This window comes from Leopardus geoffroyi, chromosome D4, assembly GCF_018350155.1.
Source record: "Leopardus geoffroyi isolate Oge1 chromosome D4, O.geoffroyi_Oge1_pat1.0, whole genome shotgun sequence".
In the NCBI taxonomy this organism is placed as follows: Eukaryota; Metazoa; Chordata; class Mammalia; order Carnivora; family Felidae; genus Leopardus; species Leopardus geoffroyi.
The window spans coordinates 26,311,996-26,317,995 of record NC_059342.1 but is presented as its reverse complement, the minus strand read 5'-3'; the positions used below and the strand labels follow the sequence as shown (position 1 = coordinate 26,317,995).

Sequence of the window (6,000 nt, the reverse complement as noted above, 5' to 3'; positions counted from 1 at the left end):
CTTGCAACTGCGGGTCAGCCAGGGGTCAGTGGATCTAGCCTGGGCTTGACTGGGCAGCTCGTGACTCTGCCCTGGGCTGGCTCACGTATCTATGGGTTGGTCAGCTCTGTTCTAGTGTCCTGTCCTCCTCCTGGGACCAGCAAACTGGCTGGGATGTGTTCTCACAGTGACAGCAAAGGCCCTAGAGGACAAGAGGCAATGTGTGAGGCCTCTTTAAAACTTAGCCGGGCTTGAAACTGGCACATCTTCACTTCTGGCACATGCCCTGGGTCACATGACTAAGTCCAAAGTCAAGATGCAAAGATGAACACTTCATCTGTAAAGGGGCCGTGGCAAGGGTACGGAGGCAGGAAGTGATAAAGAATTGGAGCCCCAAATAGCATCTACCATAGATGGACCTCTCGGAAATGTCGAAGGTCCAATAAAAACATCACATCCTGGAGGAAGTGGGTACCTACTGTTTCGGCAATGTTTGGGCCTTTAATCCAGATCTGTCTTGGGTGTAGGAGGTCATACAAGGAGCTGGGGAGGGAGAATCGGTAGTGAGTCCACCCAGGGCTGAAAGTTCAATGTTCTTTCCTTTTGCCAATTCGCAAGGCAATTGGGACCAAGAAGCTGGCGGAAGCTATTCTTTACTGAGTACCGACTACATTCCAGGAACTAGGCTAGATGATTTTGTAGAGCGTCTGGTTTCATCTTCACCAAAATGATGCTGTGTGGTGGTCCATAACCTCCCCATTTAATAAATGCGAGAACCGACACAGTGAGCAGTGAGTCGCTTGTCCCAAGCCAGCACACTGGTGCCTGGATGAAGTGAGTGGACGAGGTGGTCCGTGTCGCATCTGCCACTGCCGTCACGCCCGAGACGAGGGCTTCGCTCCAGAGAGAGTTGCTCACAATCCCCAGAGCTCCAGGCTTACACACTTCTGCCACTTTGCACACTCTCACTGAGACTCAGGGAAGTGCCCGGTGGGAGCAGGGGAGGTGCCTTCTCTAGACAAGGCGCGTGATGGGGGGGGTGATTGGACTATTTGACTGAGCCCCGTATGTAACACTTCCAGAAATACCGAGCTTCCCCGTCATTATGAAATCTTGCCTTGTCTCTGAAACTGAGGCGCCCTGTTTCCCAGAATGGAAAAAGTCAAATCCATATCTGGTTTATCTTTCAGCAAGAGAGCGACTCTACCTTCCTGAGGTCCCAGACAATCTCTGCACGTGCATCCTGCCCGTGGCAGGCCCGGAGGTATGCTCCCCTCGGGCCCCAGCCTTCACTAGTTTCCAAGAAACAAAAACACAGGCTCCGCATCTCACTGTCATCTTTTCCTGGGCCAAATGCAGGAGAGGGTTGTCATGGCAACGGCGGCCGAATTTAGGACACGGAGGATGTTTGGGCCCTGCTGCATCGTTGACCGAAAGTTGTGCCGTGTGACTGTGACAGCATCGCGACTGCCCATTCAGGGCTCTGGGTGCATGTCTCCCTCTCAAAGTTGTGAGCATTTTGGTGAGTTATTTTCTGTTCTCATAGGCTCAACTTTTGCTCTTGGTACCCTGCTTCCCCTCCAACTCGCCAGTCAGGATACATTTTCTGTAATCAGATGGGCTCTGGCCGGGCTGGCAGTGGAGGAGAGCATACATGTGTGTTCTGTTGAGCTCCGTTTTCCCATCCTCTTAGCCTTCCTAAAGTCTTGCCCCTAGCTTCCTCTCCAACACACCTTGAAACATCATTCCCAGATGGCCCTCCGATGCCAGTGATTGAGTCGGGGTCATCTTTGAAGGAGTTCTCAAAATGACTTTTAAAATTCATATCACGGTTCTCTTTGGGGACAATTGGAGGAAGTTTGAATGTGGATTGGATATTCGATGTGGTGAAAATTCACTGACAAAGTGGCAATCGCGAACAGACCTGATAGTTACACTAAGATGTTAGTAAGATTAATCTCTGACTTATGGGAAGATGATGTATTTGCTTTCTTTGTTGCTTAATTTTTAAAAAAATGTGTTTATTTTTTTGAGGAGGGGGTGGCTAGAGAGAGAGGGAGAAAGAGAATCTCAAGCATGCTCCACGCGCAATGCAGAGCCTGACTCAGGGCTCTGTCTCATGACCACGACGAGATCATGACCTGAGCCGATATCAAGAGTTGGATGCTCAACCAACTGAGCCATCCAGGTGCCCCATTTTTGCATGATTTTTTGCAATGCACATATACTGCTTTTGTAATAATAAAAATTTGTCTTCACTATTAAAATAAAAAAATCAATGTCTGTCTTTAATATATTAAAATTCCCAAACTGGTTAAAGTTTGTGACTAAAACCAAATCAAAGCAGAAGATATAGTTTCTGCTTTCTTTTCATGCTGCACACAGTCTCAGAAATTCTGATTTGTAACCCTTGCAGAATCACTTTTGAGTATATAAAAGTAGAAACTGAATGAGATGATAGAAATGGGTACTTCTTAACCTATTATTATCATTTCCTCCCTCCAAGAGCCCAAGAGCCTAAGATACTCTAAGTCCATGATGAGAAATTCAATGGTGAATCTATTCTTCCTCTAAAGCATCTTACCTTCCACCAATCTGCTTATCACACAGCCAGGACCCTTCGCAAAGGGAGATGTCCTACCACCTTGCCCCTTATGGTGTCATCTGGGAATCACCAGTATCGGCAACACGTGGAAACTTGTTAGGAAAGCAGAAACTCAGCCCCCACCCTAGATCTACAAAATCAAAACTTGCATTTTGGTAAGATCGCCATGAGATTCAAATAACATTAAAATTTGAGAAACACTGCCCTGTATACTACCTCTGGGCCTGAAGAGTATGCTTACCTTTCAGAAGATGGGACCTTGGCCTCAGCTCATACCCCTGTCAGACACATGGCACGCCCTACGAATGGGCAGCTTTTCGATCAAATCCAGAACAGGAAAAAATAGATGTGGACCAACATTTGGCTCTTTTGGTGCTACTCCCAGAGCTGTTCCTCTTTAACTCTGCCTTGCTCTGTTACCTCCGTTACATATGCCCCTTTGTAATAGTTATCTCTGCTGCAGACCACATTACTCCAAAACATAGTGACTGAAAACAACAGGCACCTGTTATCTCGCAGTTTCTGTCGGTCAGGAAAAACGAGTACAGTAGAGCTGGTTGATGCCTCCCCATCAAGTTGCCAGATTTATCAAATAAAAATATAAGGTGTCTAATTAAATTGGGATTTCAGATGAACAATGGGGTATTTTTTAGTACAAGTCTCATTCAATATTTGGGACATACATAAAATAGAAAAGTTATTTTTTGCAACACTGTCCACACCTCTTTGGAAGTTGTGATCAAGCTGTTGACGGGGACAGTTATCATCCCCAAACATGACAAGGATTAGCGGGGTGGTTAGTTTTGTGTGTCAGATTGACTGGGCCACGGGCTCACAATACTTGGTACTTGGTCAATTGTGATCTTGGATGTGTCTGTGAAGGCATTTTTAGATGAGATTAACATCTGAATAGGTAAACTGAGTAGTCTAATATGGGTGGGCCTCATCCAATCAGTTGACAGCCCGAATAGATCAAAAAGGATGACCCTCTCATAAGCAAATTGGAACTCCTCCTGCCTGACTGCCTTGAGCTGGTTCAGCTGTGTTTTCCTGTCTTTAGATTTGAATGGAAACATTGGCTCTTCTTGGGTCAGGCTGCCAGATTTTGGACTAGTACTCAACATCATCAGCTCTCCTGGTTCTCAAGTCTTTGAACTTGGACTATACTTACACTATAGTCTCTCCTAGGTCTCTGGCTTATTAATTGCAGATCTTGAGATTTCTCAGCCTCCATAATCACATGAGCCAATTCCTTACCATAAATCACATCACACGTGTGCGCACACACACGTATGTGAACACACATGCACAAATCCTATTGGTTCTGTGTTTCTGGAGACTAATACAATCTGCTTCTGATCACTCTCACATGGCTGTTTGGTTGTGAGCAGGCTTTGGGCCCTTACCACGCATGTCTGTCTACAGGGCTGCCTCATGACATGGCTCCCTGGTGAGCCATCCATGAAAGAGCAAGAGAGAGTACAACCAGGGTGAGAGCCAGTCTTCTTATAACCTAATCTTGGAAGTCACATTCCAATACTTCTGCCACGTTGTATTTGTGAATCGCTATGTCCAGCCCACATGCAAAAGGGGGATTTACACAAGGATGTGAAAACCAGGAGGCAGGAATTACTGAGCCATGTTAGGGGAGGTCCACCATACTCTTGCTTCTTTCCGCCCACCTGGAAATAGGGGTTAGAAGGGGACATAGATACTAACTTGCAATTTATATTCTGGAAGACTATAAAAGTCACAGGAAGATAGTGAAGTCTGAGCCTTACTCGCGAAGACGTCTGGTGGTCATTCCAATGATATGAAGGTAGTACAAAGAACTGTGGGAAAACGGATCTGGAAATTAAAGTGGCAGGAGGGCCCTGTAGGGTCTGAAGGTTCCTAGCTGGGGATGCCCTGAGCAGCAGCTCAGTTCCTGGATCCACCACCAGGAGTTTTGTTGGGTTTCACGTGGCGATTCTTATATAGACTCCCTGATTTTCTCAGATTTGCAACAATTACATGCTAGGATTGAAAGAGAAACGTCCCAACAACATTTTTTTTTAGCATTTTAAACACAAAGTGTCTTTAGAAGACTGAGAAAGTAGGTTCAGGGATAGGAAGGAGAGGATGTATTCTAGAAAAATCATCCAGAGAGGATTCTTGTTTCCAAATGCATTCCCAGAGCTCATTCCCAAAGGCAGAAAAGTGACTCCTCCCCTTCCATTCTGCCTTTCCCCTCCCTACTTATAGAGAGAGGAGTCACAGATGTGACTGCACCGTAGGCCAGCCCAATTCTGAATCCAATCGTGCTCAGAGCATTTTATGGTAGAGGAAAATGGGATCAAATATAAAGGGAAATAAAATGGTAGTAATGAAGGGCTTTGAGCCAAAAGCACCATTAAAATAAGAACATGAAATAAAATACATTTAACTATCTTAAGGTCTTTTTGTTTTTGTTGGTGGTGGGGTTTTTTTTTTAACCATGCTATGCAAACATTACAAAAATGATTTTTACAGAACTCAGCTTTGTTTGAGGCAGCCATGTAGAGCCAGTTTCTAGTAATTATAAGGCAATCTCACAAAAATAAAGCTAATTCCATGGCAGCCTATCAATTCAAATTCTCACAAAACAAAACGTCTTTCCAAAGTTTCCATTAAGCATGGGGTGGGCTTGCAAGCATATATGTATTAAAAAGAATAGGGTAGAAACAATTGAAGTAAGTGATTTTTACATTGAGTTCCCAGAGCATTTTGCACACAATATAACATCAACTGTATCCCAAAAGTAGTCTGTGCATTTAAGTTTAATAAGATACAATTGAAACCAGGTTCAATATGGAGATATCCCCAGTGACCTGGGAATTCTCCTTTTACTTATGTTACAAAATTTGGATCACATCCTTTGTTTAAATTTATTGCAGAAACAAAGCTTGTTGAAGACTTCTCTTCTAATCCTTCCAATCCCTGTCAGAAAGAAGGAATTTCTTGGTGGGTCTAAGCACTGTCACAGGGTTGGTTAGGCTAAACATACTAGCATTGGTATTTTCAAAAGGGGCTTTGGTCTTAAAAGGCAAGAAACAAAACTGGATTCGTTTTTTTTTTTTTACAGAGCTGTGTGCAGCTTATGTTTTCTCAGTATGTCTCTGTTTCAGCCCCCAGCCAGTATGGCAGTTTTTAAAACATTCATTAAGCATTCAAGTCAAAATATATTTATTTTGTTAAAGGCCGTGTCCTAACAGCAGAAGAAAAAGGTGGATGTGAAGAAACTTCTGCCCTCTAGAACCTTCCATCGTGTTAGTGGGGTCCAGGCAAGTGTGCCAGGCATGGCCATTGTTAACTTTGTTGATGCCTGCATTTACATTCTAGGCGTTGCTCCTGGTGCTTTACGGGAGTTAACTCATTTCATTCCTACCACAGCCATA

The 6,000-nt window shown here is 44.4% G+C and overlaps 1 long non-coding RNA gene across 1 annotated transcript in view; it reads left to right on the top strand.

The window, feature by feature from the left end:
* Positions 1-1,132: 1,132 nt before the first annotated feature.
* Positions 1,133-6,000, top strand: part of LOC123592788 — a 29,031-nt gene continuing 24,163 nt past the window's right edge. The window contains exon 1 of the long non-coding RNA XR_006709929.1: positions 1,133-1,501. This is a non-coding gene — a long non-coding RNA (uncharacterized LOC123592788). The remainder of the gene's footprint in view (positions 1,502-6,000) is intronic.